This window comes from Aulonocara sp. 'chitande type north' Nkhata Bay, linkage group LG13, assembly GCF_057382095.1.
Source record: "Aulonocara sp. 'chitande type north' Nkhata Bay isolate Kocher_YH1m ecotype deep benthic linkage group LG13, A_spYH_male_GT1.1, whole genome shotgun sequence".
NCBI lineage: Eukaryota > Metazoa > Chordata > Actinopteri > Cichliformes > Cichlidae > Aulonocara > Aulonocara sp. 'chitande type north' Nkhata Bay.
Window position 1 is genome coordinate 25,171,478 of NC_141356.1, and position 26,932 is coordinate 25,198,409.

General features: G+C 43.8%; 1 protein-coding gene across 4 annotated transcripts in view; it reads right to left on the reverse strand.

Moving 5' to 3' along the window:
* Window positions 1–26,932, reverse strand: part of zmiz1a (zinc finger, MIZ-type containing 1a) — an 82,477-nt gene that overhangs the window by 45,479 nt on the left and 10,066 nt on the right. For 3 of the 4 annotated variants that reach the window (XM_086259376.1, XM_086259377.1, XM_086259373.1), the window contains exon 2: window positions 21,594–21,670. The exons of the other annotated variant lie outside the window; for it this stretch is intronic. The gene's annotated coding sequence lies outside the window, so the exon portion shown is untranslated. The remainder of the gene's footprint in view (window positions 1–21,593; window positions 21,671–26,932) is intronic. 4 annotated transcript variants of the gene reach the window in all.

Below are 26,932 nucleotides of genomic sequence, written 5' to 3' on the forward strand. Positions count from 1 at the left end.
GTTGCTGCTATCCAGCAATAAATAAACAGCTAAGATATTCTAATGTTAATCTAAAAAAGCTACAGAATCCTTATTGATTTTCCGACTGCCGTGTCTATAGCCGAGCATTGCCTGGAGTCGGCACAGAATAAAGGACTTGTTCAAGGACACTCAAACAAGACTTGATGTTTACCAGTACATGCACCAGGGCCTCCCATACGAGAACAGTGTGTATCAGAGATGCAACAAACCCAAACAAATCACTTTTTCAAGCTCTGAGTGAAATCCTTTGACAGAGGATTTTTACAGAGACCGCTAAATAACCTTAGAGATAGCGAGACCTGCCTGCACGGGTAGATGGGAGAGCGCATTCATCTTGTTCTTTGAAAGTTTGCTCACTGCCGTGCGAGAGCGAGAGGAGCAAACAACACAAAACATCTGCTCGCTGTGAAAATGAAACAGCCTAATGGTGTACACAGAGCACCAGTTTCATTCACTGAAGGGACAATCCACACAGGTATTATTTGGCACAATGAGCGCAAAAAAAAAAAAAAAAAACAGCACTGAAAGGCTAATGTGCTTCACTGCAGCATTTACAAAACACTCTTTCGGAGCTACAAAGCACTCCAACCGCGGTGTGCGTGTGTTTATTTGTCATCTCAAGTCCATCACATCAGCTTATCTTCACGCATGCATGTGTGCGTAACATGTGGTGATGTGTGACATAGCGGGCACGCTCATAAGCAAACGCCACCAAACCTCGAGAGGCTTTAAATGTGTGTACATTTTTTCCTATGAAAGAATCATATTCTGCTGTGACTTCGCTTGTGAGATTCAAGGTATATGTAGAAAGAGCTCAGGAGGACGCGACAAATGGATGGGAAGAAAGGGGGAGACGGAAAACACTCACACAACATATTACATGGAGCGGGAGGCAGGGTGAGGCAAGCAGGGAGAGAAGGGGGGGGGGCTTGAAGAGCAGCAGAGAGAGAGAGGGAGATGGCGAGAGGTCATCCTTGGGTAATTTGTTTTGGTCCTCTCAGAGCGCAGACACACAGGGAGCAGGTAAACCAATTACAGTGTGACATGAATCACTAAGACCTACAGGCAGCCACACAGCTGGCCAGCCAGAGCAGCCAAACAGTCGACCGAGAGCGCGCTTGTCTCTTTCTCTAAGTGCTGGTCAATCACAAGCCGCAGCCCTCGTCCCTCCCTTTGACCACGACTGCACATCTGGAGGGAACCGATGAGAGAAAAAGACAAACATAATTTCCCCCATGCGCTGAGAAATCCCGCGAAGCTCCCGGGACTCTATCGCCAATGGATCTGGATGCTTTTGTGAAGAAAAATACCCTACCCCAGCCACATGACTGACAACCCCCCCCCCCCCCGAAAACGCAATGCATCACGGACAACAGCGGAGAGGCATTTACCAAAAGTGATGATGGCTTCATCTGCAATAAATAAATCTATCTGACAGTCCTTTGGTTTCTCAGTTCCGTCCCATTTTTGAACCGCAAACAATAACGATACTGTTCCTTTGAAGAGGTTGTATGTCAAATCCTAATGGATGTTAAAGCCAATCCAAATACCCCAGGGGGAAGTATTTACACGACAAAGACTTAAGCTTTTACTTTAATTTCCTTAATCACCCGACGGCTGCCAAAATGATGTTGTGTCAGGCCTCAGTCATATCTACGCCAGTGGCTATAAAACAGAGGAGCAACTTGAATAAACAATCATCTAGGTCTCCTTCTCTAATCCTCGAGCTGATGCTAAACTGACAGTCGCATCAGGAAAAGCCACCCAGCATCAGAAAAGGGAAGAGAATGAAGTTGACAAGGAGAGGGATTGGACTGGATTAGATATCGCCTTGGCACTTGGTTTTATTTGATGTGGCCTTGGTGCATGTTGTAGATTCAGACGGGGTAAATATTTGATGAAGGGCGTTGGTGTTGGGCTTGCTGCTGCCAGGGGCTGTTCTCAGGGAGCAACTAATAAAGACGCCGGCGAGCAGGTTGTCGATCACCAGCGGGGGCGCCGGCTGAGTTGAAGTGGCAGGAGACTGTAATCTCAACCCGACGGTTACCCGCTCCTCGAATATGAGCCCCCTTTTTTCTCTCGACTGTGCATGCGCTCCCATGCGCAGACACACACTGTGGCACGCACCAGCGGGGCTGTGGCGAGGTTTCCTAAGTTTTTAAATCTTACCATCTTGCTGCCCCCTTGAAATTAACAAGGGCCTCCGAGCTGCTCTCCCAGAGCCACTAACTGGCCATTTGCACTGTCTGGCTCCTCTCACAAACCCTCCCCTCCTTTCCTCGGTCTTCTCTCCATCACACCCGCTGCTCTCTTTCCTCCTCTCTGTGTCTTTAACCCCACAATTTCCTATTTTCCTTCCCTCCATCTCTATTGTCTTCCTTTGATCTCCACCCTCTTCATCTCTCCTCTCTTCCCACCAAACCTCCTCCCCTCTCCTGACTCCTTGTTTCCTCCACCCCTCCCTCCCTCCCTCCACCTCCTCCTCCTCTTTTTTCCTCTCTCTCTCTTTCTCCATTCCTCTGGCCCTAAAACCAGCCCCTCGGCCGCCCGCTTGCGCTCACTCAGATGGCTGTTACCATGACAACCCCGTTCTTTCAGCTCTCGCAAAATAATGAAGACAATGTGTTTTCCATTTAGATGAGTTTTCTGGTGCAGCGGGGAGATATGGAGTGTCCATCTTGCCTCCTCTTTCACTGCGGAGGAAATGTAATAAAAAAAGAGGGTTTCTAACCTCTCTCTCTCTCTCTCTCTCCACGACACTCCCTTGTTCTGCTGCTACAGGCTTGTGCACAGGCAGGTTAGGGTGCTGGGAGCCAGATGGGTGTTAAAGCGATAATAGCAGCAAATGGTTGGAACTGTGAAAAAGCGCATCATCTAATCCTCTCCATGTTAAAAAAAGCTTTACAGGTTGTTATGGTATATTGCTGATTCTTTAAAAAAAAAGAAAAAACTGCAATGAAGTCACAGGAGCTAACTTGTCAGTGACAGATTACAGAGTCCTGCTCCCTGTTGTCAAATCCAAGCTGTGACAATGACAAACTGTGAACATTTCAAGTTTTTTTTTTTTTTTTTAAGGAGTGGGGGGCTTAGCGATGATATTTTTTTTTAAAGCATAATGCTCCAGTGCGGGAATAAATGCCATAAAATTGATGGAAAGAGCTTTCTTTCTTTCCTTTTCTCACTGATGCAGATTTATTAACTTCACAGAGCACACAAGGGGAGCTGCAATCCAACAACTTGTTAACGCTGAAAAGTAACATTCAGTTGGAGCATGCTGGCATTTTCACCCAGGGGTGCAACGTAAACAAAGCAAATCCTGGTTTGTTGATTTCTTTCTTTTTTCCTTGCAGTGCATTCTCCCTATTGCCAACTGTTTTGCAATAAATAAATAAAAAACATTGCATGAGTCCTGAAACCTCTATAACGCAATGTTTTGTCTCTCTAGCTCCTTGTTGTTTGTGTTTATAAGCACTGTTTGGCCTTTGCAACGCCTGAAATATAACGGTCATAAATTACAAATCTGAAGCAGCTTATACGCATAGGTCGGGTTTCTGGTTCGCACGCTCCAGACATGTGAAGCCTTCTGCTCGGGAAAGACATATATGCGAGAAAGCGAAAAATGGGAGCAGTATATGTCTGTGTGTATGTCTGTGTGTTTACAGTGGAAATAGTGAGTCTGGGACATTTTCTTTGGGTCTCTTTTCCAGTGTTTATGGAGAGTGGTGAGCAACAACACTTCCTGAGAGGAAAGCCAGCTTTCCGAGTCCAAACCCCATTCCAAGCCGCGCAGACGGGGAACGCTCTGTCTCCAATTTATGTTTTCCACCCAGCGCCGTGTAAACACGAGCACAGAAGAACTGGTGTGCGTGTGCAGAAGGACGGGTAGGGGGGTGTTTCAGATAATCCACACTTGCAAAACAAAGGCAGGCGAGCAGACTAATCACAGACAAATGAGCCAAAACATCTCAGAACAAAGTGATAGCCCAGCAGTTCCCAGTGTTTACCAGCTCTAACAGGCCTCTCACATGAAGCTGTGACAAGAGCACGACACAACTCGGGTCAAGCTCCATCACAATCCATCTCCTGACCTACTCATCTCTACCTGACCTGTCAACACAGTCGACAGAAGGATCCAAAAAAAGGGGAAAAAAAGAAACGAAAACTCTGCTTCTCACTTGCCGTCTCTCTGCCGGCCGCCCTCTGCTCGTTCTTAATTACATCCAGATCAGACTATTAATGAAGTCAGTCTGATTTTAACAGCGTCTACGGGGAGCGAAGGAGGGGTTTCCTCATCCAGGGAGCATATCAAATAAAATCGGGCTCTTGGCCTTGACAGGTTTTGTCGCCAATTAAAATGGCACGCTACACCGAAGTAGGGGTTAGGGCTAACTAATAATTATTTTCACTGTTGATTTTCAGTTTTTTGTTTGTTTTTTTTGTTTTTTTAAATTAAAAGCCCCCTTTTAGCATGACTGGCACTCCCTCCATTTTCACAGTTGCCTTCAGGCATTAAAAATCACAACGTCCCTCTGGCTCCCAGTACCTGGTTTTGGTGATGACATCTTCATAACGGCCTCTAAAAGCATGAAAAGTCTCGTCTAGAACCAGTGAATGTTAGAAATGTTTCTTTTTTTGTTGCTTGACAGATTACTTTAATGATTAATTGATTATCAAAACTTTTATTGCTTAATGTTCTGTCCTTTGAGGTGATTAATAGACTAATCGTTTCAGCGCTAACGCTGTTTTCAGCACTCTGCGGGGCCAGCTAGCTTCCTTTACGGAGACGCATCAGCCATCAGCTCATCCGTTTGAAGTGCAGAGAAGGTTGTGACAGCCTGCCATGTGTGTTGATGTATACATTTAAACAAACCGAAGCATCAGCTGCAGAAACTCCATCACATTGCCTTCTTTCTTCTCCTGTTGTGAAGTAAAACTAGCCGCGTTTGATCCTCAAAGAGTACACTGCCAGCCACGCACATACAAATGCACGAACAAATATGAGGCAGGGAAATTATACAATTCCATATGTATACAATAATGGCAGTCTTTTGATGAACAGGCTGTCAGTATGGGGGCTTTAAAGTGCTCCAGTGATGCAGTTGCTTCCCACATGCGTTTGTATTTGATGTACAGCATGTGGCGGGAAACAGCCTCCGTGCCACAGGCGCTCTGATCTTCTTAAGGCACTCCTGTCAGAAAGCACGATGGCAACGACACGCACCTTAACAGTCTCATCTACTGTGTATGTTTACACGTGTGAGCCCGTGCACGTGTGTGTGTGTGTGCATGCATGCATGTGTGCCATCAGGTGTGTTCTGCGTGTGCTCAAATGTCTGCCTCTGTCTGTAATACCATTGTCCGCTGCCACCTGCAGCGCACACACACCAAATCCCGACAGATCAAAACACCGCACTCCATCAAATCCAGTGAAAAGCCTGTTTACTGATGATCTGGTGTGAAGACAACAGGCAGCTGGAGTGGGAGATAGGAAGGGAGGAAAAGAGAGGAGAAGAGAGGGAAGGCGAGGTGAGGGGTGAGAGCGGTTGAGGCGGTGAAGCTATCAGGGAGTGGCCCACTGCAGGGGCCTTTTATTATGAGCCATTGTAAAGGAACTAGGTGGGATAATTGGTCTCCTATGCCCAATGTGAAGCATGCATTTTTAATGAGCACACACTGTTGCTCATTTAATATATAAGCAAGACACACATGACACAGAAATGCTATGAAATGTTGATGTTTATATGGAGTGTTTGCTCAGGGGAGACAGAGATATTACACTTTTGCTCCATTCAGTTTGTCGTGCCAGAAAGAAAGAAATACAGATACAGACTCCGCGGCACGCTTTTTGTGTTAGATATATGTTGGCATGTGATTTGCTGTGTCTCCTGTAGCACCACAGCAGTAATTAAAAATTTTATTTCTTGTCCAAATCAATGTTCCTGAGAAAGATTCAATTAAAAATAGATCAATGAATATTATTTTTTGCTGTAAGCTTCAAGTTTTATTTTTTCCGCACATGAAGGCAAACTCAAAGGTCTGCTGTTCTTATTCCTGTTATTATAAGACGGACAGGATTATGGATTTGGTGACTGAATCTCATCAGTAACTAGTTGATCATCCCATTCAAACTCGCTGCCTGTAAGCCAGCAAATTAGATGCCAACTCTGCTCACCCAGGCGCTGCTGGAAAGTACAGTTAGGGAATAAAACACACACCAACACCAGCCAAGACTTCTGACCTGTCAAAGCACCTCGTAATGTTCGCACTGACCTCAAAGCAACAAAACGAGCAGTGCTTCGCTTTACAGCTGTGTCAGGCGGGCATTAGAGGGCTGCGCCGACCAGGAAGTTAAGAGCTTGGTGGCAGAGAGCAGAAGCACCCGAGTTTAAGTGAATTAAGAAAACTAAGTCGTGTTTAACCCCGGCACGAGTCCATCTCTCCTTGTTGGAGGGCACGCTGCCTGGGCTGCCACCTCATAATAGCATTAAACACATCCCAGATTGATGTTTGGGAGGGAGCATGCTGCAATGACTGTGAAAGGGCAGCAACCAGTAGAGGACTCCACTTGGACATGGAACAAAAAAATAGTTAGGCACAGTGCGGGGGACTAAAGAGGGGCGGCAAAGAGAGGATAGAAGACAGAGAAGAGAGGCGGCAGGTGGAGAGGGGTTTGAAAAATGAAAGCAACCCCAACCCCACACTTCTTCGGGGACCCCACAGACCTCCCCCAGTATCCTGCTCTGAAGCCCTCCATGAGATCTCCGGTCTGGATCCATCCATCAACCCTGCTCCTACTCTGGATGCATGAAGCAGCCAGCCAAAACAGAAAACCCCCTCTGTAGTAACCCATATAATGTTTATACAGCCCCACCTGCTCTCCCAATCATTGTCCATTCTCTCCCCTGGGTCCACTAACAATGAATGCACATTACATCCAGTCTCAGAAACCTTTTAGGGCCGGGTGGAGTATCAGAGATAAGGATAATTTGATACTGTTTTATACAAGATATGGGAAATAACCATTTTTGTAACACCGAAAATGCTTTTTCATTTGAATATAAGCCTGGTTAGTGAGCTACATTTATAAATTGCATGGGTGTGACCCACTGATACGCAAGTCTGCTTATTAATGGACTAATAAATTTACAGAATTTCATTCACTTTCTTAGATTCAATTCAAATCACAAGAGCAGCCTCAAAGCTCTTTATACTGTAAGGTGGAGACCCTAAAACAATACAGAGAAACCCCAATAATCAGACGAGCTTCTATGAGCAAGCACTCGGTGACAGTGGGGAAAAAAACTCCCTTTTAACAGGAAGAAACCTCCTGCCGAAACAAGCTGAAGGAAGGGCAGGCATCTGCCACGACCTGTTGGGAATAAGGGGAGGAAGACAGGACAAAAGACACACTAGGCTGCACCATGCAAGCCAGACATATTATTCCTGCATCCAAAAGCACCAACATCACAAACACAATGGAGATGTCTGGTTCAATGGGTGGAATTAGTGGAGGTGAAGCCTAGTAGACACCTGCCAGCTTTAGCTCCCTGTGTCAATACACCTCTATGCCAAAGCAGCCACACCCCTGACTTTAAAGCTTTAAAGCTACCCCGTCATACAGTTTTTAAAAAGGAGGAAACAGAGGTTCAATCTGTAAACATGCTTTTTAGTTCATTTGAACGTAACACTCTGTGGGGACTGACTTGCTTTTCGAGTCAACCTCAAGTGGCCATTAAAGGAACTGCAGCCCTTAGCGATTTAGAGGTTGCAGCTTGGTTTTCTACTGGCCGTACCATTGTTAAATAGTGAGTGTGTGGCCACACATGACCAGCCAGGTGTGTTTTCTCTAACATGTGCTCTATATTGCCTACCTCTAGAAACCTAAATGGCCAACCACTTTGAATTGTCCTTTTCTGTGTTCTAGCTTTTTTTTTTTGGCATTGCAGTGAAGTCCATAGTTGGAGTGGATAGGACCTATGTGCTCAACACATACAGTGTGTCAGTGCACATTTCTGTTTATACTGTATGCTGTCAGTGTGGTTAAACAAGGGATCTAGTCATCAGGTCATGGCCATTCTCTTTGATGCCAGTACAAAAGCTCCAAAGCGGATGTGAGCTAGCCTGCACCTCCACCACCAAACACCCCGCCCCCCCAACAGCCCAACGGCCAATCCTCTCCTCTGACTGAGCAACTACCACACACACACACACACACACACACAAAGAGAGACGCAGAGAGCTGAGCATAAGCATCTGGATCACACAAATGAATTCTATTTTCTGACGGTAGACAGACGGACCCACTGGACAACCGCCACTAATCTGCTACCTCCCCTCCTACTCTTCCTCCTCCTCCTTTCACCAGCACCACCACCACCACCTATAATCCCTGACAGGGAGACAGGGAGTGAGAAAGAAAGTGTTTAGGACAGTGAGTGAGAGAAACAGAATTAGAGGGAAGCACATTTGCACAATGAAAATAGGCTTGATCTTATCCCCGTGCCTGAACTGAAATGGACTGCCCGCTCACTAAATAAACACTTGTTGGCCACTTTGCTAATGCTACTCAACACAATGGAAGACAGATGATGTTTCATTCACACTCTTGGCTGCTTTGTTTGATTTGCTGGCAGAGCACAGTTTATATAGTAGCAAAAATAATAAACTTTGGAGTCCAGTGAAAGCAGCGGCGGTGTAGGTCTCACTCAAGTCTTGTTAAGTGACTGAAGACTCAGCGGCAAACACGCTCAGGACGAGAAAACACACAGCAAGAGCCATATTTCTTCCAATTACGTGTAACTGACTTGTAATTTTGCCCAATCTCCTGTAGGTTTGTATGTGACCCCGCTGCAGTATTGAAAAATGAAGCAGACATAAAGATGAGGTGTATGAGTGTCTGTCTTGTGTGCTACAATATGTGCTTTGTATTCATTGCAGATAACAGGAGGCCATTGGAGGGGAGAAAACAGCAGCCATTGATTTTGTGTGCTGGGCAGGCATTTCTCCATTCCAGAGTCTGGTCGATACATTCACCAAGAGCAGGGAGCACAGGAGTGGTTATACACCACTCTGGACACTGCATTTGCACGCACGCACACACACACACACAAAGACATGTTTGTATTGGCAGTCACCAGCAAATGGACACAAGGCCCATCAGGCAATCAAAGCTTTCTTATTACCCGCCAGCGCATTCACAAACAGATACATGCACGAACAGAGGCAGCAAATACTACCGCTTACAGAGCGAAAGGAACAAATGCATTCAACGAGGCGATTTCTTTACCACGAGCAGCCCATGAGAGGGTGGGGGTGTATTTCAGCATTAAATCCTTTATCATGTACCCGGCAAATCAAACATTGATTTCCTTGAGCCACTGTGCCGAGGGCAATAAGGATCTCCTTCATCAACCGAGGCAGCATGGGCCACACACACACAACACAGCAAGCACACAAACACACAAACAGCAGGCACTAAATGAATATTAGGTGGAGGAGTAATAGCTCCAATCGGAATAGGAAAAACACAGGCTATTCTGTGTGAACCGCCTGTTTTGGAGCCAGAGGGGAACGCCGGTCAGCTTTGATCAAAGACACGCAGCTTCAGCTGGACAAGTGGCCATTAGGGGGTCACAGTGACAAATATGACAGTTCAACTCATGCTAATGTCTAATGAAACCCTTCCAAAAAAATGCTTTTACTAGAATAGCTTCACTTGAGTTTTTTTTTTCTAGTGCATTTCTGCACAAGATCTGCCATTTGGATGTATCAAGGCTTTACAGTCTGAAATCAAATATTTACTCATCTGCAGAGTACAAAGTTCACCAAACTCATTGGCCTCTGCATACTTTTCATAAAGTGCTTGTTGCTTTTTGAATACATGTTTGCGAGAGCTTTGACCATTAACACCTCTAAAATTGATGAGATAACCTTTTTTTTATCATTATGTGCGCAGCTTTTATTTAAGCAAAGCACAGCATTGTGGATGAAGTATTTCACACCTCAGTACTCAAAGTGAAAAGTAAAGAGACTGAACACCCTGACCCAAGAATATTAGAAAACATTGCTGTCAACATGTCAGCGCAGAAAGTTACCTTGACAGAAGTACAGAAATTGGTTTGACATTAAGTTAGATGTGGAAAAATGTCTTTCTGCAGCAAAGTGATCCATGGTGTTGAAGGCCAGGAGGAAGTGGAGGGAGGGAGGAAAGAGTAAAACCAGCAAACATCCATTACAGGTAGTGCGATGCTATCGAGTGTAAAACGGGAACGCTGCATGAAGACGACTGAGAAAGTTTTCTTCCACTGAACTGTATAAGCTGCTTTCCCAAAATATGCCAATAAAATCTGGAGGTTATTGGGATTCCCTCATTGAAGTGGAAAGCCATAGTGCACAAAACAGTTTTTGCCTGTTTGATTGTTTCTTGATTTGGGGAACATTAAATGTCAACCTGCACTCAGTCATTCACTCCGAGATGCCAAAACTCACCATGGGAATAAATCTCTGTCTGACACGCAAAATAATCTTTCACAAAAGGTTGAATCGTCTTTGCTTATAAACTCACCGGCCACTTCATTAGGTATATCTGCTCAACTGCATACTAATTGGTCTGATAAGAAGGTAACGGTAACTCAAATGACCTTTAACAGCCAAGCTATGCAGAAGAGCATTTCAGGAGCAGAAGACCACACTGAGCGCCACTCCTGTCTGTTAAGAAAAGGAAACCGAGGCTACAATTCACACAATTTCTGCCTTGTATCAACAACAGAGTAATGATGTCAGGGTGTATTTTCTTGGTACACTTCAGGCCTCATAGTACCAGCTGAGCATCATTTAAACATCATGTTGCTGACCCTTGATCACAGTGTACCATCTTCTGATGGCTACTTCCCTTAGGATAACGCACCATGTCACTAAGCTCAAGTCATCTTAAACTGTTTCTTGAACATGACAGTGAGTTCACTGTATTCAAATTGCTTCCAGAGTCACCAGATCTCAATGCAAAACAGACCTTGCTGGCATTTGTTTTACCCTGTCTTAGTTATTTCTTTGCTGTATTTCTTTCTTGCTTTATGCCTGAATTATACTTCAGTGGGAAATATACACTGTAACTCATGATGTAACCGGAAACCCTTTTTAACTGTACGCCAAACTTCCATGAAAAATTTAACTACACGTCAGGCCAATGCAGTCCGCAACAACTGGATGGTACATAAGGTTGCAGTGAGGGGTTTCCGGTTATTTCATAAATTGATCTGTAAATTCCCTGCAGAAGCCTAAATCGAGTTTTAGCCACGTGTAGGTAAATACAAAGAAACCATGACTACATATCTTTTCCACCTTGTCCTGGGACAAAAAAACAGAATGACGATCCATGGAAAAATAAATTGGGATAAGTTCCTTTTTCGTGAGTCTCCCACAGTTTGAGAATTCCTTCTTTAAACCTTGAGATGTACCGGCACTGCTGCCTATCAATAACGTGTTTACACAACGTCTAAAGACACGTTTTTTGATGTTAGAGCATCAAGCTGAAAAAGTCGCGATCTGACTCAAACTGCACCGTGCGCATGAGGTCACTTTCCAAAAAGCTTGCTCTTGTGAAATTAAACAGTTGTGACATTTTAAGCTGTTAGCTGAGAGCCAGTCAGAGACGGGGGATGACGAACAGGCACACACAGAGGAACGCAGAAACATATGCATGTAAAAGATACATGCACAGGGAAGCAAAATGGAAAAACAGGCTCAGGAAATTGGCCAGTTCCTGTATAGGAGAGGTACAGAGGGACAGAAAAAAAGGTGGGGGTCGAATGGAAAAAAAACAAGTGGGAGTGAGAAAGACTGACAGAGAAAGACAGACTCTGTGCCTTATGTAACTTTAGTGTCACTGTCCTTTTGTTTTCCCGACACACCAACATGTCACTGTCAAGATTTTCCTGTAACTATTACAGCCACTTAGAGAGTGTCTATGGGCTAAAATTTACCGCAAGTGTTGTCGTTTGTGAGAATGCTAAAACAAGGGTTAGGGTTAAGTCGAATAATAATACTGTATGCCATATATATAGTATATAGTAAGAACACAATAATTACAAGTTTACTTTTTTAATGGAAAACAAGAATAAAGTTACTAAAATGTTTGTGGTAATGAATTAAAAATGCACAATTAAACAGATTACTTACAGCTAAAACAATTAATTGATTAACCAACCCCCAAAATAATAATAATACTAATAATAACAAACATTTGCAGTTTTCGCATGTTTAGATGCAAAGGTATTTCTGTACAAATGCTTCATTTTCACTGTACCAACAATATAAAAAACAAATAAACCCTTTTCTACCTATAATGTGTCTTTCGCATGTTATATATGTGTGTGTCTCAGGAAACGTAGCCTAGCACTCTGTAACCCTCAGCAGAGTCAACTTTAACCTCTCAGACACACAGAGCAGAACAGATGACCCCCGCTGAAATCTGAGCTGCTGGGTTTCCTCTGTAAAGTGAAACTAGACAGACACCTGACCCCGACTGACATGTGACACACACACACACACACACACTACACAATCAGAAACACCTGTTCAGACATGCACTAAAGCACACATGGGACACAAACATTACCACATCCACATTAAGGGAATTTTCACTGAAGCACAGAACCCACACTCAAGTGAGTCCTGTGTGCTGTTATCCTTGGACACACAAGCAGAGCTCGCCCTAAAACAACCGTGACAGTGTCTGTATCTGTATCTGGAGAGTTAAAGAACATGGTAGGTTCACGCTCTTGCTTCTCCATCCGTCAAGTCAGTTAAAGGACAGTCAGAATTAGAAAGAAAAGCTGCAGGAAATATCGGAGTCACGGGAGCAAACTAACAGTGTCATGATTTGAGCTCTGAGTCCATTAAGTCGATTCCTTGCATGCTTTTGTAGTTATGTTCATCTCTTTGACCTCGCCATATGTCGCAAGAAGCGTCAGCATTAAAGGTCGAACGCCAAACGTTCTTTTTCCTGAACTCAATGATCATTTAAAAGTTAACTTCAGTGGCATCAGATAACATCAAACATGGATCCAGTGAAAAGTTTCTGTGTCAGTGACATCTTAACATATTGTCTCGTAGCTTTTCTTCTTGCTATCGTCATAAAACAAATAAAAACAATGCAATAATATGTTGTAATGTCCCTTCACTTTTGGCAGCACTAATCCTCAAGCCCATTCATTCAAAGGCTAAATTGTTATAGTTATAATGGAGGCATCTGAGTCATAAATGCACATTTACTGCACAAATGAGTAGTTAAAGCAGCAGACTGGTGTATACGTGTTGGAGTAAAAAGAAATTAATATTCTTTTTAATTTGTTAAAAGGTTCGATAAACACTATATTTTTAAATCAGTATTTTCTACCAAGTACTTCATAGTTCAGGCTTTAAAGGGTTAACAAATTTTAGACACAGTCCTCTGTGGCACAGGAGAACAGGCTTATATCAGGCTTTGACTGCACACACATTACTTGGAGACTCACTTCATGGCTGTTTTTGTTATTAGCACGGATGGCTGAAGGACAGATAATCTAAAAAATGTCCCAAAAGCTTCGAAAAGCTGGTATTCTGTATTCGTCATGAATGGAGACCCTTTCTGCAGGATGAATGGCATGTCCATGTGCGTGCATGCATGTAAGAGAATCCTTTTCCTCTTAATAGTTCATTAAGAGGAGCCACTTCACCGCTGGCTGGATGAGGGAGCAGCAGCTCCTAGGCTTTCTGCAGCTCCACTAATCCTTCACTTACCTGAACCACGTCAATACTGCTGCAGGCCCCCACCTTCTGCTCCATTCTCCGCTTTCTTTATCCACAATACCACCCCCCAGCCTTCCTCGTCCTTACTGTTCCCGCTTTGCAGCTCTCATTTTTAGCCCTCAGACACACACACACACACCCACCTTCACCCCTTCTTCCATTCCCCAAAGGTGCTGCTTGATATCCATCCTATCTCTTTTCCTTCCTCTGGACAAAGCAGAGAAGGTACAGGGAATAATAAGGCAGAGCAGCAGGGGTGGGACGGCCCCAGTGAAGTTATTAAGCCTCAGACACAAACACACAATTCGCCACAGGGCTACAGAGGTGAGACCCCAGGGGGTCGGGGGGCCATTTCTGTTTGTGCATGTGTGTGTGTGTTGAGAAGGCACTATGTGTGTTCACGCTGGGAGCCATGAATGATGAGACCACACACCTTTACTGACACTAACAACTAAAGCTGGTACTGGCTAGCATCTTTAATCTGAAATCTCTTCATCCTGAAATTCTGCAGGACCCTTCAAAGTGTATGCTTTGAAGGGAAAAGGTCTCTTCAAACAGCATCTGAGCCATCATGTAAAAGCTAAACTCTCCACTGAATAATAAACAAATTCAATTCATTTAAATGGGTTAATGGCACCTTGAGGCAAAGTGAGACGTGTTTCATTGCAGGTTTTAGAGACTGTCAGTCCCTGCAGCTGCTGAAGTAAAAAGAAACAAACAAAAAACTCCCACATCTAAGCTGTACAAGGTTTGATGTGGAAGAAGGTCGTCCATGTACATAACTATACTACTGTACTATGCAGGGTCAACCTGCCTGAGACTAGAGAGAGGAGAGGTCCAGTTTTAACTAGCTCTATCTTCACAGCTATAAGGATAGGACAGGATTTGGCTTGACCACTCCATAGCTGGGAGCTGATAGCGCAGTGCAGGGCCAGCGGTGGATCATTTTTCATCTCTAAATCTGCTTTGGCATGGTCAGGAGTGCCACTGTGTGTCTAAGTGTGTCTAAGTGTGTGTATGTGTGGCAGGGGTGTGCAGGGGGTGGGCACGGCAGACACAGAAAACTCAGAGGGACCGCGAGAGGGAGGGGCGGCCGACCGGGGAGCATTGTGGTTCATCTCTTGTGGTTTTTATTGGTGCTCTGACAACACAAGGCTGGGTCTTCCCTCGCTGCTCAGCTGAGCAATCAGGTCACCTCATCTTGACAGACGCAAACACGCGCGCACAAAGACGTCAACACACAGAGGCGTGCACGCACATGCATGCACACATCGCACATGCAGCCTGCAGCTGTTGCCAATGATGTCAGTCCTGATTTGGCCAAAGTAGCCTTTTGTTTCACAGCATGAACAGAGGAAGAGGCTTCATTTGGCAGTACAGTAAGATTGTTTGGATTAGGGCTTAGCTACTGGTTGCTGACAGAAAAGTCTCACAGCAAAATAAATACTTTTCCCCGGTTAAACAGAGAAGAAAAAGTTGAAAATAACTTTGAAAATCAGTTAATAACTCAAAGCATCTTTCTGACTTCTTGTAGCTTGTTGTATGTCAGCATTTGTAATGTAAAGCTGCTTCTTGGAGCTACAGAATAACAAGATTGCTATATTGATTAAACAGCATAAAATGTAGAGCATAAAACTGAGCTATGAAACTATTGTGTACACACCAACAGTTGTGATGCAAGAACAAAAGTACACATACAGCCTCAAATACATACATTCATTCACAAATTTTTTAAAATAAGTGGTGCTGAAGGTTCTAAAATATCTGTTAACTTGACGAGGCCAAGGCCTATTAACTTCTCATTAGTGATCAGGACTGACTGCAACTACAACTTTCTCTTTGCCTGCATAAAAAGGATTTGTTTGACAGCACTTAGTGGACTGAACGATATTAAGAACAATGAGAAAAGTCAAGGAAGTCAATGAAGTAGAATTGTAGATTTACACAAGTGAGGGAGGTCTCTTGGAGACATTTCTAAACACCCGCAGATTCCAAGATCATGACTTCAAACAGTTCTACAACAGCAGACTGGAAGCAGACTGGAAGGTCTGGAAGAAGACCTGAACTGTCACTGTCAGATGTGAGTAAATGGGTTAGGATGTTCAGGAACAACCCAGAAAACACCAAGGCTCAAGCCTGGCCTTAAACTGGAAACTGCTGTAACACCATTGTCACTGTCCACAATAAAGTGAGTTTTAGAAAGAATCCCCTGCCCAAAAAATTAACACCTTCAATCTTGGTTTAAATTTGCAGCTTCCCAGATGAACAATCCAAATACCAAGTTTTATAAGTCAAGAATGAGCTATTTTACCACAATGACAAGAGGTATGTTTGGAGGAGTAAAGGTGAGGGATCAAGCATCAAGTGGTTATAGCATTATGCTCTGGGGCTGTTTTGGTGCCAGTGGTGCTGGTACACTGCACAGTGGAAGGAATAATGAAGAAGAATTCTTCAACTTCACCTCAAATCAACAGCTAGAGGGCTGAAACTTGGAAACGGTTGGGACAATGATTCCAAACACACATCAGAACTGGTTTGGGAATGGGTAAAGCAGGCTAACATTAAGCTTCTGGAATGGCCTTCCCCCGACCTCAACCCTCCTGAAAATATGCAGACTATGCTTACAAGCCAGGTCTGTACCAGGAAACCAACCAATTTAAATGAACTCTGCCAATTCTGCCAAGAAGAGTGGTCAAATATTCAGCCAGAATTACTCCAGAAGCTTTATTATGCCTGCCAAAAATGCCTGATCGAGGTGAAACTTGCTAAGGGACATTTAACCAAATATTAGTGAGGGTTTATATATACTTTTGACCCTGTGCAGATTAGAGAAAATACAAAATGAGCTCAAACCAATACCACCTGATTCTTGTTTCTTTGTTTTATAATCACCCCACACTGGAAAAAGAAGAAATCATAAAAATCATGATGATTGCATGTAAACCTCTCCCCACAACTACAGTACAAGAATCTGAATGTTTTTTTTCATTTATATTTTTCAAATATTTCAAAATCTACAGCAGTGTGATTAAAAGTCTATATATAAATGAGTACACGGAGCAACAATACAGCATATAATAGGAAATTGTCAACAAACAACTATAAAAAGTGACAAGCTCTTGATAATTGCCAGCCTCCTCAGCAGGTTATTGACACCTCACGGTAATGAGTTGTTTCAAAACTTGCACAAGTACAAAACTGACAACGCAAAAGTTAGAGACCTCAGCTCTAGTCAAACACCCTCTACCCCCTTATCCAACACACACACACAAACACGCAAACACTCACCGCCTCCAACCTCCTGATGCCTGTTGGCAGAACTGTCTGAGGAGCTTAATTGGTACTTTCTTATTTTTTTTCTCCTCTTTCTCACCCTCTCTTTCTGTCCCTCTTACTCTGTCTTTCTCTCATTCAGCTGTGCGTGCGCGTGTGTGCATTTCTGTTCTGGTGCAAAAGCATGTGTGTCTGCGTGCTTTCATGGCAAGAGGATAAGAGCGTGGGTGCCACTAAATGAAACAGAGGCTGAAGCAACTGCACACTCTGTGGCAATGCGATAGGGCGAGCCAACTCGGTTAACCAAATCTTGGAATGAGCCGCCGAATTAGGCACATACCACGAACACACAAGCTGCAGACAGGCACGCACGCAGATGCACACAGGAGTTGTCCCGGTGCCCGGGCAGCTTTCCCGCTCCCAATAATGAGGAGGTTTTAAAGATGTGCATTTGTTTGTGCAGATCTAAAAACACACACTTTAACGTCTAACACCACGGTTTGCGCGCACACCGATCGCGCACCAGTTTCACTCAACAGATCCCGCTTTCTGTTTACGTTTGTGTACAGTAGCTTTTATGACACACACCGAGTTACACATCACACCTGCTGACATGAGATACAAACATAGCATGAGACACTCTTCTGCTAAGTTATTATGCTGTCAGTGACATTTTCGGGAATAATCCTGCTTCTCCTGACATTTCATCCGGCGGTTGCTCGAGCTACACGATGCCGTCCAAGCAGCCTGTTGATGTGAGATGTGTTTTGTGGAAGCCCGGCAGCCAGTGCTGCTTGTCGGGAGCGATGATTAGATTAGGTCTGCACTGATTACAGTCTTGTTGGTTACAGTATACAGTTGTATCACAGAGACCAAGAGGGCAGAAGCGGGAGTCACTGAGAGTGGGAATGTCAGTTTGTCAAGCTGTCAAGAGCGACGTTGCTATGTTGTATCCCTGTGTTTAGCTGAAGTAGCCGGGCAGGGAATGAATCAGCTAATATAAAAGAGCACCAGAGAGGATATTAATACGAATCTTTTAGCAGTTATCAGCACTCAGGAGAGCGATACAAAGCCATACGTGAACGAGAGCCTTTGAATCAGATCATGGCGTAAAGGAAACGCAGCTGCACATGTGAACGGCTCCCATTTCACAAACAATGCTATCACAGGCAAACACTTTTAAAGGCAAGTGCCTTTCTTTGGCATTGTGCAAGGCAGTTGCAGCACAGTGGCACAGCAGCTCAACCGTAGCGTGTAGTATTGGCTGAGAATAAATAATCTGAAAAGCCTCAAATGCCCTTTGCCTTCCTAAGCTTTATGAAATATTAACCAAATTAATCTACAGTATTTTCTCCCTGAGAACACATACTGTGCTGCCACTGATTCCCTGTAAGCCAACAATCATTCCTGAGATTAATTTGAAGAAATGCAGGAACATATTTGATCTGTGAAAGCCAGCGACAAGGTGTAATTATTCCCTTCTATATATTATGGTTCCTATTAATTGCGCCTGTTCCGGCGAACGTTACTGTGCTTGTTTAACTGACAGCCACAGGGCCACAGGCATCTCTCAACACAGCTTTACTCCTAACAGCGAGCGTGCTGGGTAAAACGCATTATTATAACAGTATGGGCTTGCCAGTATATCACCTGATCAGAGGTCAGACTGCTCTTGTACCCTGTGAAGATATTTTTAAAGACTGGTTTTGATACCCTGTTTACTAAAGTCATTTCTAGAGGCCTCAAGGCAGAACAAAAGGGCAGAGTTCACTGGGAGCAGAAAGAGCTTCGCTCCAAACATGTGACCAGAAAATGAGGGCCACAAAGTAAAATAGAAAATCATTTGAAGGGATTTTATAGATTGCAGATTTAATGTGTCCATCTGATGGAAAAAGAGAGAGAGAGAGAGATCAGAATTAATCCTCTTAGCTGTTTGTTTGGTAATCTGATTTAGTCTGATTTTTAGGCTGCTATCTCTGCTTGTGGTTACTGATGCTGTCTCTGGATTGACCACAGCCATTTTCACCTTCAACACCCACCCAGGGATTTGGCTCGACACATAAACAAAATATCGGTATATGTAAATCCCCTGTACAATTCACCAAATCCAGCAATGTGTCTGCTTATGAACTTATTCCCCGCTCTGACATCGCTCAAGAGAGGCACACCACGGCTGTCCCTGCTCCAAATAAATGACCTACTTTGCACATTAACACACATTTACATGCAGGCAAGATCCAGAGCGGGCTTTGTAGTTTCTGTTTTCTAACTAAGACACTTTGCGCTTTAACTGCAACGTGTCTCCTGCTCAGTTCTTAGAAATCGCAGCTCTTTTCTTTCCTGCTTAGTGAATGTGAATGCAGACATGCGTCCCTTTCAAGTCTAACTGAAAAACAGGGGAGTAATATAGTCCAGGTTTGCGAGTAGAATTGTACTTTTGTCGTGCATGCATGTTAAAGGAAGGTGAGGCTGGCACAGAGGCCCACCTAAGGTGCTCCCAGCTCAGGCAGAGCTATTTCCAGACACCCCCTACCACCCAGCCCCTCCCAACTCCTCTGTGGGGGAAACCACACCACTGCGCAGACCCCAGACACGGACACAACTTAAGAATGGATTCATTATTCACATACACACAGGCGCTGGCACATAAGGGTGCGATGTGGTGGTAGTTAGAACTGCTAAAGAAGGCATTAAAGCAGCCAGCTCAGCTTTTCGGCACAGTTAAACAATGTCATGTAAATGCCCAGTGGGGCAGATTTGCCACTGTGTAAATATGCACCCTCAAAACTAACGAGATGGCACGTGCGTACCAAAAGGAGCCGTGTCGCCATGGACACACGAAGCAAAGCTACACAATAGCAATGTAAGTCAACCCGGCTTTAGACGTGCACGTCATAGCAAGTTTTTAAGAATGCCTCACAGCACAAGACAACTCCACGCAACTTGACATGGATGAATATGTAAGTGCTCTCTCGCTCACTCTTATACTTCCTGTCTCAAACAAACGCGCGTGCACGTACACACAAAGAGGCCAGATTGCACACAAGTTTGCTCACGGACCATGATAAGAAAATGTGGTAAATGCGTAATCTGATATGCATGACTTGAGGTTTCTCTCTGCCTTTCTTTTCCTCTTGGAAATCGCACGTTGCATCCATAATTTACACCAGCCTCCGTCTGTTTCTCTCTTTTCCACTCTGCTCTCCCCTTCTTTCTTTTTTCCCCTCCTCTCCCCGTCGCCCCTTCTCTCTCCTGGCAATCTGGCTTTTGCAGCTTTGCTTATTAGCATATTGCAGAATGTGCAGATGCCACCAAAAATTATTCACCTTCAAGCGCTTTGATGCCGTTTCACATGTATACAACTAACGCTGTCGACATTTTGCACAACCCTCCCAAACAAAACCAGAAGGACTGGGCCTCTTTTTACCTAAAATGCGATGGAGGCCTTAACATGACATCCTTTAGTGCGCTGTTTCCTCATATCCTCATCCAACCCAATTACTTCATGCATCATCGTGGTCACTGTCACATGACGACTGATGGGGTGTTTCATCTCGGCTAAGGTTTAAATGAACACTTAATATTCATGCAGTCCGAGGGTTATCTGAATACATAATGTCCATGCTGTTCAAAGGAAAAATGAACAGAGTATTCAAGCATGTTTTTGCATCAAATGCAGCTTTGTCCTTACAGTAAAGATCGGATTGGAGGATGAGGAAATGGGGATGAGCAGTTTACTCCTCTTGGAGATTGATACGGGCAAATCAATGGTCACACACAGAAGCTCCAGCACTGGTTCAACATGGATAACGATGCCTTGAAAACAAGCAAAAAAAGGTAGAGCTCCACTATAGCACGCATGCAGGAATGTGCTCTTGTAAACATCCTTCAAATGGGCTTGATCTAAAATGACCACATCAGAGGAAAGACCCAGCAAGAAAGACTTGGCATCCCAACTTGTTTGGTCTCACTGACTGACTGACTGCCCCCATTCCTCCTCCACCCCTCACCTGACAAGCACCAGCTGTCTACCATGCAAAGAGGAAATGCCATCACCCACTATCACGCAACTAATCCCCGTAAACATGTGCTTTCATTCAGAACAATGGTGGCCAGTCATGGTGGCAATTAATTCAGGATGTTCTGACGCGTATGTGGTCTAATATATGAAAGCGTTGGGATAACAGAATGCAGCATGTAACAATTTAGGTATCGCAGGACAATCAAACAACACACAGATGATTTATGTTAAAGCTTCGCGTGTTCTTTTGATGCCCCGAATCGCAACATATTCAGGTTTTCATATTGTTCTTGAAAGCAAGTCTTCTTTCTGCTTCAGTTACCACATAACACGATCACGAGAGCATCCTTTTCTAGGACAAAACACCTGGTATGATACAACGTGGGGCAATATCCAAATGGCAGCCATATTGTCTTATTTGCAGTATCACCACACGAGCTGAAGCCAAACCAGTCAGATGAACACGCAGCTGATAAATCAAGATTCTTACCAGTTTGGATAAGGATGTTCTTGTGTTTCCTGTTAGGCAAAATCCGTTTCTTAATCCTCATCAATCACAGAGCGAGTCTAAAATGAACAAAAAACAAAGTGCCATGCGCATGAGGGAGTGTGACAAAACACAACGTGCTTTTTAGTGATAGGAAAACAAGGCTTAGGTGGCAACATTTATCGAGATGCAATAAAGCACCCCGTTGTGCATCTGACAAAATGGAAGCGCATAACTAGGACTGACAGAGCTGGAGAGACTATGCATCTCTAATCCCTGCCAAATATGAAGCATAAAATACTTAAATGACAAATACAAGTTGATTTCTTGTCTTCCTTGTGAGTGCTTTGTGCCCATCTAGCTGCAAAAACCAGCTGTCTTTGAACTCTCCCGACTCTAATCATGGAGGAATATTTCTTCTCTGCTTCTGGCTCTTCTCTAACTAAGATGTGCAGATCTCCTAATGGGACAGTCGCTCGCTGACTATTAATGCACTAGCCTACTTTACAAGACTGCATCTTTGACTCGCTTATTTCTATGTTTGAAACTCACACACCATTTCATTAATATTCTGCAAGACGTCTCCCCCCGAAAAAGCCCCGTCTGGCTTACATTTCTTCCACATGTGTACTTGTACAGTAGGCAGAAAGAAAAGACTTGAGCTATCTTCACAGGCTACAGATTGCCCCACATTTAATTACTGTTAACACCAGTGCTAGCAAGCTAAATACGCCTCCATGATTTATTCACTTTCCCCACATTTGAGTCAAATTAAATTAGTCATATGGGTTTAATTAACTAAATATGATCTGATATTGTAATTTCACACTTGGATATGGGATATAGAGAAGGGTACTTCAGTACAAAGAAACCACAGTAAACCAGTGTTCATTAGAGGCTCTTGTGTACAGTTGTGTTGGCATTACCAATAGTAGCATTAGCTGAATGATTGCTTCTAATCAAGGTTCGCACACTGGGAGGTTAACGTTATTCCTGCAGAACCAGGAACACTCTGTTTACACCATTATTCACTTTCCCATTAGCCATCCAACCGTAGCTAATATAAGCAACTCCCCCCATATTTTCTAGAACCTGCGCTAATTATTGTTATTGAAGATTGCAGAAGTGCATTTAAGGAAAACAAACAGTTTAAAAGTAAAGGAGCTGGGCTTAGTTGGCCAGATATTAAGATACCTGGATCCCAAGATAGACAGAGCTGCTAGCACCAAATCCTTTTTTAAATGTACATCTGCATGTACAGTCTTGTGAAAAACTGAGTGCACCTACATGATTCACTAACTTGTAGAACAACATTTAGCAACAATAACGTGTTGCTTTTATGACATCTCTTTATGTACAGCTCTCTTAGGTCTGGGGTTTGACTCGACCATTGCAGAACCTTAATTCGTTTCTTTTTCAGCCATTCTGTTTACGTTTTCTGCTGTGCTTGGGATCATTGTAATGCTGCCTGACCTATTTGGTTTCCGCCAAATTCTGCATTCTCTCCACTTTGATCTTATCTATCCAGAGGATTTTGTTCCAGAAGTCTCAGTGTTTGTCCGCATGCAACTTTAAAACAGTAAATGGGGGCTCTAGAGTCTAAGATATAGCTCTTGTTTTTCCTTTCTTGCAGTTTCTCTGAGCATTGGACGTGCTGACCTTTGGGGCCGTGTTAATTTAACTGACCAATAATTTCCGTCATTGTTTTCATCAACGACCTGTCTTTTCTGACAAACACAAGACGATAAATTAAAAAAAAAAAAAAAACTAATGCATGCAGACAAAAAGGATGATGTAATGTAAAGACATCTTGTTTTCATCAATGAATGCTCCATGTTTCTCATAGAAGCGTGACAAGATGTCAACAGTTGGGAGGAAGAGAAGAGAAAAGTAGACATTTGATGTCAAGGAAATTAAGACACTTTGTAAACTGTGTAGAGCAACTCTCACCGTTAAAAACACAACTAATTTTTACACTTTATAGTTTAGTCAACTGAATCAACTTTAGATTTAGTCTACTATAATCTTATGATATGTAGTCAGATAAAACTAGACTAAAAAAAACAATCATTTAGAGCAGCGGTCCCCAACCTTTTTTGCGCCATGGACCGGTTTGTGCCCGACAATATTTTCACGGACCGGTCCGTGGCCCGGGGGTTGGGGACCACTGATTTAGAAGCCTAAATGACGACTAAAACTAAAAACATCTGCTGGCAAAATTAAAAATGCTTTGGGTTGAATTTGCTGGGACGTGTGTGGCACATGTTTCTGAATGCACCAGACCAGCAAACTGCCAAATCTTGTGCTTTAATAGAGGTGCTCATACTTGCTGATGATCTAATAATGAAGTGCATTTGATTAGCAGGACCTGGGTGCTACGTACCTGCTTCATTCCTATGGAAAGCACTAAGGGTACTTGTATTAGCCTAGCATTGAGAATGAAATAGATGTTATTTTTTATTATGATGCTTATGCTAGCTGCCACGTAAAGCTGTTAAAAGCCCAGTAAAGCGCTGGAGTCTGGTGAAAGCTGCAATGTTTAAAGATCAGATTAAGATCAAGAATGAAATGGAAATATATCTAAAAAAAAAACAGGTTTTTTGTTGTTTTACCTTCCCTGTTTAGTTTTTTTTTTTTTACTTAAACCCCATAAAAAAGAAAAAAAAATCAAGATGAGAATCAAAATGGACTGTGTATGCTGAGTGTCATCAAAGCTCCCATTAAGTGAGTAAGTGAGTAAATATGTTTTACTGTCATTTAAGTGAACTAACCTATTCAAAACTCTTTTTTAATAACCTGCAAAGTTCTTTACACTTTGATTATAACATGAACATGAATTCAAAGAGTGCATTACAAAGCGCGCCGTAATATTTAATATCCAAACATTTGTAAGTACTTCTGTTGGGGAAGGTCACTGTTGATTGAAACCACAGGGCCTACTGTGGGTTATTTTTTTCATTCAGCTGAACACAGTAATTTCTATGCCTGTCTGTCTTTAATTGACTGAGCAGCTCTAATGCTGGTGTTTTTTCCCATTCATACAAAGGCGCCATCATGGTACTAAACGAGCTTCAGTGAATGATATTAAAAAAAGAAAGAAAAAAGCGTGCGGTAATTTACTGATCCTAGGTAATGAAACATGAGGCCAGTGTGGCATGTTTTCTCACTCTCACCAAGAGGAAATATGGCTGCTGAGAGCTACGCTGGCTTGCAAAACACTGTCACACCGCCTGACGCCACAGGCAGAATTATCAGAGAAAAAACAAATGGAGGCATTGATTCACTAGTTGTTTATTTACAGCCCTCTCTGGAGAAGAAATAAATTCCCCTGTTGAGGCTTTGTTTCCCCATCACACGACACAACGGGACGCATGAGAAGAGGGGTGAGCGGGCAACACACACACACACACATGCACGCGTTCTTACAAATGTAAGATCGCACAAACATACGCGCACAAACGTCTTACATCTGGATTAATCTCGAATGGGCGTCTTCACAGATGCCATTAAACGTAGCAGAAGGCGAGAATCATACAGGAAAGAGGCTGCCATCTGAATAATTTATTCAGAGTCTCATCTTGTCTCACACCAGGGGGATTTCTGCTTTCAATTTACACTGTTTTCCTCCCCATATTCAAATCGGGAGAGCAGATTTGTTGTGATTGGCACACGGAAGGTCAACGTTAGCAAGCTAGCGTCAACGCTGTCCTCAGTGGGTTGGTATGCTGGTCTATTAGCACACTAGGATAGTGTGTGTGTGTGTGTGTGTGTGTGTGTGTGTGTGTGTGTGTGTGTGTGTGTGTGTGTGTGTGGCAGTCTTTGTTTACCTCAGTGTGTGCTGGCTGACGCTGGAGAATAGGCCTGTGGTGCACAGAGACATCAGTGTGTGTCTGAGCTTATTAGGCTGCTTTCCAAGGACACAGGAGGATCTAGACATTACACTGGCTGGGGAAGAAAAACACTATTGCTAATCATAGCGGGAGGATGTTAGGGATGCAGACAGAGTGAGGGTTAAGGGTGGGGAGGGGGCAAAAAGGACAAGAGAGGGACAAGAGCTGGAGGAGTCAAGAATGAGAGCAGGAATAAAGCATGTAACGAAAGGGAGAAAGAGTGCCTGTTGAAGTTATGACTCTCATGCATGTCCTCTCTGTGTGTGCCACTCTGGGACTGAGAAAAGGACGGAGAACAGTTCACCATGACGCAGGTCAGCTGTGACAGGATTAGCCCAACGCATGTGGGGTGGGGGGAAGCAAAAACCCTCTCAGAGTGATGAAGTGTATTTTCAGCTCTTCTGTTTGAGAGATCCAGCATTACAGGCGGCACAAAGGATCTGTTTTGTTGTTTTTTGGTTTGTTTGTTTTTGTGTTTTGCTGTTGTTGTGTGATTCCTTGGGGAATGGATCAGTGTATCCCACTATGCGCTCAATGGCGTACATTCAACAGAGGCGGAAAACATCTCTGAGACGCGAACACCGCGTTTGTCTGAAGAGGCTTGTTCTGTTAGAGGGGCGTGCTCTCTGAAATCCAAACTTCAAAAAAATGGGTTAGGAGGTTGCTCGGGGGAAACTGTGCTTACCGAGCAAAATGCCCGAGTCGTTTCTAGTAGTAAATTGGTATGTTGCTAGCTAACACTGGTGACAGGACTTGGCTGTTGCACGCAATGAATGGCCCTGTAGTAGTCAGGCACGGTGCAGTTGTTCAACAAGGCTTCTTTAACCAGCTGAATGACAGGCAGGCAGACGGGGCAGTGAGCCAGCCACAGACATTCGGCTCTGGCTGTGCTGTAATGATGCCCAGTTCAGCTATACCACAGAGGCCACGTGATGAGAGCAGAAAGCAACCAGGAGAGCAGAGTTCAACTCATGAGTTAGGTTGCCAGGCTATATATGCCCCCTTCTTTCCATGTATCCCACCCTCACATGCCTCCATTTTTTTTATGTTGTCTTTTTGTTACTTTGGGGAGTGTATGCATGTGCTTTTTGCTTTGTTAAACTTTAAATGTCAGCATCCACAGCCCCAAGCGCTGCGTCAGTAGCTCTTTGCACTCTCCACCTTGTGGAAATCTCCGTGCAAACCGAGGGGAAACTCAGCACCAGTATGACACAGCATGCAGGAATGCACCAGCGGATGTGGCTCTCTCCCTTCTCTCTCCTTCTCAGTCAGCTCTCGTCTCCTCCCTCCCTCTCCCTCTGTGGGCAGGTCCATATGCACCCAGTAATTATCAAGGTTATTTTCTCCAGAGGGCTAAATCCCTGTTTATGGCCATGAGCGTGTGTCACAGGGCCCTGGCTGTCAACCCACAGGACGCTGACTCTGTAGACAACCCCAGAGAAAATCTCAATC